Here is a 12,463-nt window from a genome sequence, read left to right as displayed (position 1 = left end):
ATTTTTCTCATCAATATTTTGTATCGCTGTCTATGATTTTTACACAACTTTCCTTAGATTTATTAACAATTATCTGATAATTTTTAATATTACATATATTTCTATGGATGTATTCCTATGTACTTGAGAATTTTCCTATGCAAATATAAATGGTAGTGCTTTGAAATTTATTTTTATATTCTTCACTGCTAGAACATATAAGCATAATTATTTTTATACAGAACTTACATTTCCTCGTTTCAACTATCTTTGCTAAATTGACTTATTAGCTCTAATTATAGATTTAGGGAATTTCTACATCCACAATCATGTCAGTTATGAAGAGAAATGGCATTTTAAATTCCACTTTAGATCTTTATAGCTTTTTCGTGTGTGCATGATGGCTAGACAGTGGCTAGTGTCTCCACTACAAAGCTGATTAAAGGTGATGACAGTAGACATCTTTTTGTGTGTTTTCTGTATTTTGTTAATGTGTACGTTAAAGTGATAAGAATTTTAACATTAAGCTGAACTTTCATTCTTGGAATAAATCCCCCTAGGTCAAGCTATATTGCTCTTTTTATACATTGCTGGAACATAAGAGTCATTCAATAGATATTCCCTTTAACATCTCTCACTTTCCTCTTGGTAGAGTCAAGGATATGCACATATATTCCATTATATAATGCAGTAGAGATTGACTATATACACAATATTATACATAATATATAGGATGTATATATTATAATCTCTGATGAGAACCACCAATTCTGTCTAAAAGTTTAGAGAAGTCGTTAAGAAGGATAAAATGTTCAATTAAAAATTTAAAGAGTGAATAGAATTTCAACAGCAGAAGAAAGCACACAAAACATAGTTGTCTATTAACACACTAAATGCAATTGGTGTCTCTTTTGAGCCTTCCTCTGAGGAGGGTACCCCAAGTCTCACCAATTAGCATCAATGGCATGAGATGACCAGTCTAAGCTCCCACCTGACAAGAAGGGGGGCTACTTGAAAGAACAAAATTTACAAAATAAGTGGTAATTTTAAAAATGAACAGTAATTTGTCAAATGATTTGAAAGAACTCCTTAAATGTCTGAAAGAATTAGTGCAGTTCCAGAGGTTTTCTTGATTTTCTTGTCATCACATGTTTAGGATCCTTGTTCATGTCTTGTCCTGGTAAATATACCCTGAAAAGTAACCACTCTTTCAACTTCTATGACTATAAGCTGATTTTTCATGATTTTGAACTCGGTGTCAAGGGATTCATCAGTATGTACTCACTTCTGTTGCTTCTTTAACTTTTTTATGTTTATGATGTTTATTAACTTTTGTGTATAATTGTTCCGGGTACTATGCTATGCATAACAATGCATCCCCACACTTTGTAGCATAACACAACAACTCACTGTACTTATAGATTCAGGACTTTGGACAGAGCACGGCCTGGCAGGCGTGTCTGCCCTCTGCAATATCAGGCTCAGCTAAAAGGCTCAGGTTTTTTTTTGTTTGTTTGTTTTTTGTTTGTTTGTTCATTTTTACCTTCCAGTGCCTGGGGTTGATGTTGGTTACCAGCCAGAATATGATCTCCCACAAGAGGAGTCTCCATGTGAACTCGGATGCCTCATAACATGATGCCTGAGTTTCAAAATTGAGTGGTCTGAGGGAGTAAGAGAGTGAAGCAAAAGTCAAATTTCCTTTTCCTTCCTAGCTTTCAAGTGGGAGTCACACAGTATAACTTCCACTGCATTATACTGGTTTAGGCAATACAAAACTTTGTCCGGATTCAAGGAAAAAGAAAAATAAAACTGTCACCTTTCCTTCATTTATTTGTTTGTTTGTTTGTTTGAGTGAGTGGGGTGAGGTGCAGAGAGAGAGGGAGAGAGAGAATCCCAAGCAGCCTCCATGCTCAGAACCCCTGACAGGGGCTCGATCTCAATACCCTGAGATCGTGACCTGAGCAAAAATCAAGAGTTGGCTGCTCAACTGACTGAGCCACCCAGGCGCCCCTAAAAACTTCACCTTTCAATGGAGAAATATCAATGTCTTATTGTAAGAAAAGCATATGGGATGGAATATATATTGGTAATTCCTGATGTATTAGGCTTCCAGTTTAGGTACTATAAATCTAGATAAACTATCCTTGTATATATTTTTGATACACATATGTATTTATTTCCATTGAGTATATATTATGTTGAATGGTATGCTCAGTCATGAAGGATGGGTCATACCAGCTTTAATAATGAGTTCTAATTTTTTTCCATTGCATTTGGACAAATCTACTCTTCTATTGGCAGCATATAAATCATGTAGCTGTTCCACATCCTTATTATTCAGAGTGAAATAAGAAGCTGGTAAGTGATTTGGGGATAGATTTTAGGAAGCCCTACCTTTGGGGTTCAGACATTTCCTCCAAAGCCAAGGTTTTTAAGCTGGAGGGCCTATAGCCCAAAGCCTGAAGATACACTTTATACACAAGAACTGTGGTGGTCCTGGTGTTGCTGTTGTTACTTCTAACTGACTTTGAATTCCTTAGGTTGGGCATAAATCACTATACCGTGCTCCCACCTAGTTACTACTCCATAATTTAGCAAGACCCATCTTGGAATTATTCACTTCACTCCTGAAAGCATTTATTTTTAATCTCTCCAAATAAACAAAATTAAATACTGTATTGCTGGGGATATAAGTGTGCATGTATAGTGTAATTTTTTTTAAAAAAGACCAAGAGGATAATAACTTCACAATTCAAAATGAAACTTACCTTTGGTGGGAGGCAGAGGACGGGTTGGGTGTTAGCACGTGTTTTGAGTCATTGGTGTTGTAATGCTGTAGTTATTATTTGGGTAGTACATCCACGGTTAAGTTTTTTCGTTTTGCCTTATTGTTTACGTATATAACATAAATCCTTCATATGTATATTTGTACGTGTATATGCATTTATTAATTTGGTCATTTATGAGATAATAGTCTAGGTATATGAGTATAAATTATTACATGATAAAAAAATTAAGCCTCAGAGGCACCTGGGTGGTTCAGTTGATTAAGCATCTGACTCATGATTTTGGCTTGGGTTATGATTGCAGGGCCATGAGATCGAGCCCCATGTTAGGCTCTGCGAGAGCAGAGAGTCTGCTTGAGATTCCCTCTCCTCCCTCTGCCTGTCCCCCTGCTCACTGTCTCTCTAAATAAATAATTATAAATAAAACTCTTTAAAAAATGAAGCCCCATATTTCTTTCATACAATTTGTGCATGTTGTGTAGTGTGACTTGTGGGAGGAAATCTGTGAATATAAGAAGCTTAATAAGATGAAAAGGAAGAGAGACTCACAAACCTTCTTTTAGTGTAAATGGGCATAATCTGTCTTTTCCTCAACACCGACTGGGCTGTTCATTTAATTATACCTGGATTTTTTCCAAAATGCAATATTTGAGAGCAAAACACTGAAGGGTGTTGTATGCTGGAAATATGCCCAGATTTGGATGAAAGCAGCCCAGAAAGAGGGTGAGAAAAGGCAGGAGGGGTGCCATGGTGGCTGCGGAGAGCGTTTGCGGTAATTTACGGCTCTGCTATTTTTCAGAAAGGCCCATTCCCAAATGGACAATCCAACTTAGAGCACTGCATGTTGCTGTTTTCCACAGGGAGTTTGAAGTGAATAGTTATTGTGGATGCGTTATGTCTGTGTACCTTAGGCATTTTCCACTCATTACTGCTTTCACGCAGCAGATGCTTAATATGTACTGAACAGAAATCCAGTATCATCTCTAAACCCCACAACCAACATTCCCATGAAGTCTGTGCTATTGCCCATTTTTTACAGATGGAAAGATGGAGTCTCAGAGATGTTCAGTAGCTTATTGATGGGGCGGGTCGTGGTTTCCAAATGCAGCCATCACAATAGTCCACATGCTCTTCTGACAGTGTGACCCACCTGCTACTTCCCCATCCATGGGAGGGGTATGTGTCCCTCCTCTTGAAACTTAGTGGACATTTGTGGCTGCCTTGACCAATGCACTGTAGGGGCAGTGACTCCATGTGACTTAGGGTCATGAACTGAAATGAAGTTTGCTCCTCGCTCTCTCTCTTTCATGAGATTCTTGCTCTTGGAACTTGACTACCATGCTGTGAGAAAACCCGGACTACACAGAGAAGCCATGTGTGGGAGTTCCTGCTGACAATCCCAGCGAAGGCCCCAGCCAACAAGCAGCCCCAACTGATAGACGTGAGAGTGGACAACCTTCAGAGAGTCTATGTCAGCCACGTCTAGTTGCACTTGAACGAGAGACCAGGAGTGGGAGCCTGTGAGTGAGTCCAGTTGGCCCTCAGACCAAGAGGAGTGGTAATAATACTAACAGACAATGATAAAAATGGTGTATTATTGGGGTTTGTTCTTGCTCTAAGTTTGGAGTGGTTTCTTAACTTTGCAGTCATAGATAAGTGAATCTCACAGTAAACCTCTGGGCATAAAGCCCTGGGCTCAGAAGCTCACGCTCATTCATATTATAAAAGATGCCATTGTGCCTCTAGCAAATGGCCATGTTCTCACTTGCAGTTCCTACAGTTCTGTAGATAGCCTTGAGATTTTCTGGTTAATCAGCTTTCATCGTCCTTCTTCTCACTGCTGAAATTCTAGACCTACTGTCCCAGGTACAATGATCGTGAACACTGCTGTATCTCAAGGAGTGCAGAGTCTGGTGAAAAAGGAAAACACAGCGACTAATTGCTGGAAAGGGTGAAGGTCAAGGTCGATGACGGACACCAAGGAAGGGCAACATCTGTGAGGATGACTGGCAGGACAGAGCTTCCTGAAGAAAGGGTGGGCTGATGAACGCTTGAGGAATTCAACTGAATTAAAGAATTAAACTGAAACGAAGTCAAGGGAAAGAATCCCCCAAAGGTGGCATGAATCTGGCAAAGGCAGAGAAGCAAATCGTCGTTTACTGAGTGAAAGAATGAATATCCCAGCATTACTCCTGGGGCACTTGAGGCCAGCTGTGGTGGAGGATGCTGGCATGACGATCTGGTGCTACCTCCCAGAGGGGAAGGTGTGCCATCTTCGGGACTGGAGTGTACAGCACCACGTGTGGAGCATCCTGGAAAGACAGTTTGGCATGTGAATCAGCCACTAAAAACAGCTCCACAAGCAGGCCTGTGTGCTGATATTCTTACCCTGTAATCCTGGGTCAGGATCTAGTAATTATGATTAAAAAGGAAAAAAAGCTTCCCTTGATGATTGTGATGCAGCCATATTAGGCGAGACTGCTGGGCTGATGGGATCCATGAAGGGATTTTAGGCAGGTCGGGGACAGAGTTGGGCTGGGTGCCCGGAGTGGTGGTTCATCGGGCAGTCCAGAGCGGAGGGACAGGGGCTGGGGCTGGACGCAGGGAGTCCAGAGCAGAGGGACAAGGGCTGGGGCTGGACACAGGGAGACCAGTCAGGAGGCCATGGACAGTCCAGGTGAGAGCTGGAGAGGTGCAGCCAGGGCAGCGACAGCGCTGGTGGGGGCTGAGTTCAGGCACAGGCAGGGCTGGTGATTGGCAATCGGGAGAGGGGGGAGACAGCAGTTAGGGACGATGAGTAGTTTGAGCTCTGAAATGGTGCGCGTTGGGGCTGTCATTTGGGATGAAGAGTGACAGAACAGGCTCACAGAAATCCCCAACTGCGGGGGAGTAAGAGCTGTCCTCACTACGCAGGAAATAGTGATCCCTATTCAAAGGAATAGAAATTAAATTAATGACAAGCCAGGAAGAGACTCTTCCAGCTTCTGAAACAGATACATGATTTATATAGATAATAATAAGAAAAATTCCTGACTATAAAAAAAAAATAAAAGGCCTAAATGGAGTAGAAATATGAGCCGAGGCTATTAGTAGCCTCTTGGCAGACGGGGAAGCCTAATTCACTAATGTGTTTATTAAAAATGTCCAAATTCAGTAATTACAGAATGCTGATTTAAACGATTAAAGGGATACCTTTTACCCTGACAAACATGACAAGGAAGTGTAATTCAGGATGTCAGAGGGGATGTGGGCATGGGAATGTGGTGATGCTGGTGGGTGGCCCCACTCGCTGCTTCCTCTGTACCAGGGGAGATGACAGACGGCATCGGTCAAATAACAGGTGCACAGCCAATGACCCAGCAGAGAAGCTGCCACACAGGGATCAAATGCAAGGTGGCTCATTTCTGCTCTAAGTGAGCAGGAGATACTAGAAAGAAAGCCCAGGTGCCCACCCATGGGGTCACAGGTAAAATGTGTGAGCACACTATGGGGCAGGAAGCAGTCAGAAGGAACAAACCAGAGGGACTTTCTTGTCAAAATGAGATATCAGCATAGTGTCACTAGTATACATTTAAGATATAGGCACAGAAAACAGTATTTCGCATTTCTCAAGGGTGCCCACGTATACAGGGGACAATCTCACATTGTAGCAGTGACCCGTCTGGGAGGCAAGAGACATCTGGGGGAGAGAGGGGAAGGAATGAAAACAGAACGAGGAAGAGAGAGAAAGAGAGACAGAAACAGAGAGAGACAGAGACAGAGATGGAGGGGCAGAGCCAGGCCCAGGGAGAGAGAGAGAATGAGCTGGAATGGATTCACGGTGATGATGCTGGGGTGTCATGAGCTGAGAACACTACTGGCTCAGCTTTCTGGCCCTGAGGGTTCTATACCCCCCAACAGACATGGGAGCTGAGAGAAGGTCTAGCCGAGAAGATACTGAGAGATTTGAGTTTGGCATCACTGGGCCCCGGGCCGTGGAACCTCAGGATGCGCAGGGACAGGTGTACGTGGTTGGAGGTCCAATTCCAAGTGTTTATTTTCAAAATATAGATAGAAACCTATTTCTCAGAATCCCTACAAAATCCTGAGTCAGCAAGGCATTCCCTGTGGCTAGGAGAATATTGGGCATCTGTTGGCCTAGGCTAGTCAACACAGTAAGGAGAATGGAGTTGATCTTTCTGGCTTAAACACCCTTAGGGCTTAGGGAGGAATTGCAAACTCACCCCTTATCTCAATGGCAAGACCTGAGAGTGAGCCTCTTGTAGGTCTTTATAGACCATAGGAGAAATTTTGTTCTGTATTTTAGAATCACTGAAAACCCAAATAAAAGGTGTTAAGCAGGAGTCAGGGTAGGAGATACTACCAGATGTATGTCATGAAATAAGGGAACCACGAAAGGTTGTGGCACAAACCCACCTAGGAGGGTGGAAGCTGTGTAGACCTCCAGGGCCCAGAATACTCAGGACTGGGTTAGAAGGTCAAATACACCATCTTGGAGGGGAATCCACTGCCCCTACACTACTGGTCTCTTTATACCCCCGTGCTGGATTCCTTAAAGAAGGACTCTGTTTCAACTACTCGCCATCATTCTGCGTGCAGTGTTCTTCCACCAGTGAGCGGCCCTGGCCTATGACCAGCCTGAACCCGACTGTCCCCAGGAAGGGCCCTCTCTTGGCCCAGCTGCTGGGACCCATTATAAACATGAACACCCCAGTGCGGGGATGACAGCCTCAGCAGTTCCCCTCAGAATTTACGGGTGTGGCAGCTTCTGGAACAAACAAATCTTCTTTACCATGGTGGGAGGCTGATCTGGAGCTCCAGGCACGGGGCCCCCCTCCATGGGACATCATCAAGCCAAAGCCAGATGACCGCTAGGAGGCAATGTTGAGGATCATCCAATTTTCAAATGGGGATTGGACCAAATTACCTCCTCACTACTTTGAATCTATAACTGGAGTATTACTTAGTTATTCTCCTTATTTCACTGAAGATGCCCTCCCGAGATCAGTATTCTCATTATATTAATTGTTTCAATTTGTCTGCTGGGAAAAAGGCTTGGCAAGATTTCAGAGCTCAGGAGCAGTCAAAGCAGAATTTTGCCCGCCTCCCCACCTCCACCCTCCCAACCCCGTAGTCTGGCTTATGTCAGATTTTTACTTAAAGTTACAGGCTGTGAAAGCCAAAGGGCTCTGAGATGTGGAGACAGAGGAACAGAGAGGGGAAGGGACTTACCTATAATGAGACAGAGTTCATGGAAGAAGCCAGCTGGGAGCCCGGGCATCCTGACTGCCGGGGTGATGTGTCTTGCCTTCTCACCATGACGTCTCCTCTCCAAAGGGGAGATGATTCAAACGTGTGCAATGCTGTCGGAAAGAACTGCATGTGATCTCTAGAAGCTGACAAATGAAGATGTCTGGAATACCTTACCTGAAAGACATGTCAGCGTATACACAGAAAAGTCCCATCCTTCCTGAACAATGAAGGACTCGATCCTCAATAAAAAACGTATATATATATATATATATATATATATATATATATATATATATATATATATCGTATTTATATATATAAATAAAACGTGTGTGTGTATATATATATATCTCCTGAGTTTATATATATATACTTCACAAATATGTATCCATTTTAGTGTAAGCATGCCTTATACATGTGCGTCTCTATTTATCCGATTTTAAATTATGAATTAGACTCTGAAGACTTTGCTTAAAGACTTCCAGTGACTATGCACTGCCCTCAGCTGTACCCTACGTTCCCCTGCCGAGGCTCTGTGTGGCATGGAAGCCAGCTCTCCACGGCATCTCATTCCATTCTCCCCGTCTCTGCACACCCCAGTCATGCTCCCAGGGGCCCAATGCACTAAGCTCAATCCTCTTTTGTAGGAAGGGCCTTCCAGAGGCCTCTTCTGGGCCTTTGCATTTTGCCCCCAAGCTCACTCCAACCTCATGCAATACAATGTCTGATTCTTTTGCGTTACTTGGATCTCAGTTTGTGAAAGAGACATTTTCTGATCGCCCTCTCCAGGGCAGCCCTTTCCCAGTCACTGCCATCCCTACTTGCGGGCCACTTCCATCCGTCTATTTAGTTCTTGTCTGCCTCCCCCCGCAGAAAGGTAAAGTCTGTGAGAGTAGAGAGACCCTGGCTGCCTTGTTATTGCCGTACCCTGGTATCTGCCAGGATATTCTAGTACACAGTAGGAAATCAATAAGTACCTGTCAGAGGGATAAAAACATAAATCTAATGTGAGCCCTTCAGAATGTGAGGACAGTCTGTTAAACTCCTTGCGGTGGTCATCTTTGGGAATGGACGAACAAGGAAATTGTGGTGTTTTTATTATACCGGACGACGCCTAGTAAATATTTTACATGAGTACATTTGGACTTGGTGAGAATAAATTTAAAAATTGTTTCATTGTGATTATTATTTCTTTTTTTTTAACACTGAGCTATTCTTTCTCCGGGAATTGTGATCCAGACACGGTCTGACAACCCTTTACGCATAAATAGAAAAGGTCCTCCAATGATGTAACGTGGATCATGTCCTTGACATTCTTGAAAGCTCCGGCAGGCAGGATGAAAGGAAAAAATAGAATCATGGTGCTGAGAGGGACCAGCCTTTAATCTCATCCAACCCCCTTATTTTACTGGGGAGGAAACTGAAGCTCCAAGAGGCAGACACTTTAAAAGTGGAAAGATAAAGGTATGGTAAGTCAGAATCCTGACTCTGTAACTAACCTGGGCTGGTCCTCTGTCCGCTCTGGGCTAGTTTTCTATACTTAAAAATATGAGGGGGGGGGGTATGTCTTGCTGGCTTCTAAGGACCTATTCATTTCTACTAATCCATATCTCTATTGATAACTCAATGAAAAAAATCCCATATGACAAATCCAGACTATTCATTTTCTAAGTATCTGCAAGTATAACCAAGATAAATTTTCTGAGGCATTGGTTAAATACAGAGACACACTGTTCCTGCATTTAAGGGAAATAAAAAAGGAAGATAAGGATGTGATCATTCCTTTCAGTTAGGATGCAGAGACTGTCCCCACCACTCCAAAAAAACAAGAACAAACTGAATAAAATAAATGATAATACATTTTTTAAAAGTCACACATCTATAGAGGCAGAGACAAATAAAATGCTACAAAAGGATGAACGCTTCCTGGTTTCATCCCTGGGGGCACAGCAGAAGGAAGAGTGAATGTGATGTAGAAAGTGGCAAGGAGGCATCAGCACACATTTTGATAGACATTTAATGGCCACGTGTGAGCTCATATGATGGACTGGAATTCCTCGTTGGCCCGCTACAAACCTAGCTATGGCCATCTGCCACCATGTTTCCACAGGACCCTCCCAAGTGCATATGGTGGAATGCTGAGGCAGATGGGTGAGATAAGAAAGACCTTCCAAGATGGATGGGGCCTTTCCCAAGTGCAAGTGCAAATGCTTGTGTTTGGATAGAGGCAGGGTAGGAGAGTGAGAGAGATTACCCCCAGGCACACGAGGGGCTTCACTGAGCATGGGTAGCAGGTGGCTGAAGCTTGGTGGAAGAAGCAGGATAGAGATGCATCTCCCCCAAAGCACAAAAGGCCTGGAAAAGCTGGTGGCCAAGACATAAATCACATAGTGTCTTCTCTGTAAGTGACAAAGTGAGGTTTATCTGAAGAAGGTAAGGTATGTTCAGCATTTGAGAATCATCCAACACAATTCACCACATTAGGAGTGTCAATTACATCTCAATAAAAAAAAGAAAGAAAACTCATATGACTATCTTAATGGAAGACTAAAAATTATTTGCTATAATTTAATAACTATTCATGATCACAATCTACATTAAACACAAATAGAAGGTTAATACATCCAATCTGTGGCATCTATGAAAATCTACAGCTATTATCATACTTCATTGTAAAATATTGAGTGCTTCCCTCCTAGCCCTGGGTACCAGGCCAAGACGCCCACTCTCACCACTTACATGCAACATTGAACTGAAAGTCTTGGAGCAACAGGCACTGGGTGGGGGGAAGACACACACGTTACAGGGAAAGAATTCAAATTTTCTGCATTCTCGACGACACGATTTTAGGAATAGAAAAAGCTAAGGAATCTAAAAAGGAAAAATAGAATTGAGAAATGAATTTAGCACGGTCAACTTGAAAAACAATTGTGTGCCCATATTTAAAAACTCTCGATCTCTACTTTAATCATGTAGGCACACTAATTTATTTAGTGTAAATCTGAAATGAATCATAAATGAAGTTTTAAAAGCTAGTGCCATAAAAGCATATATATATATATACATATATATATATATGACTGAAAATGGCACACTGTGTTAAGGATTTAACTATGCCTTGACAAGCAAAAAACAATTAATATGCACATATTCCTTTTAACAGGATAAGGATGTATATATGTATATATACATATACGTATATATACGTATATATATATATATAATCTCCACGTAGGCAAAGAATTCTTAGGACACAAGAGTATCAATCCTAAAACAAAATAAAGAGAAAAGCTTGGCCCCAACGAATTGAAACAATTGTTTTATTTTATTTTTTTTAATTTTTTTTTATTTATTTATGATAGTCACAGAGAGATAGACAGAGAGGCAGAGACACAGGCAGAGGGAGAAGCAGGCTCCATGCACCGGGAACCCGACGTGGGATTCGATCCCGGGTCTCCAGGATCTCGCCCTGGGCCAAAGGCAGGCGCCAAACCGCTGCGCCACCCAGGGATCCCCGAAACAATTGTTTTAATACGACCATCAAATGACATCTTTAAGTACATGCATAGGTAAGCTACGGACTGGGAGAAAAATCTTGCAACACATACCTGATAAAAGTCTTAAATCCTCAATAGAAAAGGGCACTTAAAAATCAGTAATGAAAAGACAAGCAACAGACACTTCCTGACAGCACTTTTGTGGAGACACGGAGTGAATTCCCAGGGCTTCAGAACGGCCCTATGGCAAACAAAGAAAAGACTCAAAGCAAGTGCTATAGGTGTGAGGCTATTCACAGGTCCCTACAGGTGTGGTTGAAATCCAAGGGTCAGAGGAAATGCCACCTGGAGCACCTAAAGCATCTTGGAAAGGCAAGGTCAACTCCTGTATAGACTCCCCTGGTGCTCAGGGAACTAAGCCAAACAAAAGTGCTGCCAGCATCTTCTCTAAGCTTCTGCATCTTCCTTAAGCATGTGGGGGCCTAACAAGGCAGAGGGAGGGGGAGAGCACAGTAGGAAGGGCAGGAGCTGGGCCAGGCCCCAGATCCCTGCCATCTACACCAGCAAAGGGAAAGGCTGGCCGCTCCTAAGGGGATCTGAAGCTGGAGTTCAAGGGGATGGGGAGGGAGCAAGGGAGGAGAAGTGAGAAGCAGAAGCAGAGAGAAAGTCAGAGAAATTCTCCCACCCAAAATAAGCCAGGAAAACAAACTCAAAAACCAATGAAGGAACAAGAATGTGCGTGACTCAGTTTCCTAGGGATACTTGCATGAAAATCCCCAAGTGCTAAGGGAGGGACAGAAGAGAGGGTCTGCGGAGATGCCTGGACCCTACCTCCTACAGGCCTTGGGACCTTACTTATATGTTACTTCATTGTGTTGAACCCTTGTTCCCGCCTCTGAAAACTGGGAATAAATAAAAGTGTTTTCTTATTTTCCTCCTGGGGTAGTA

Source organism: Vulpes vulpes, unplaced genomic scaffold (genome assembly GCF_048418805.1).
Source record: "Vulpes vulpes isolate BD-2025 unplaced genomic scaffold, VulVul3 Bu000000687, whole genome shotgun sequence".
In the NCBI taxonomy this organism is placed as follows: Eukaryota; Metazoa; Chordata; class Mammalia; order Carnivora; family Canidae; genus Vulpes; species Vulpes vulpes.
Note: the sequence above shows the minus strand (reverse complement) of the source record.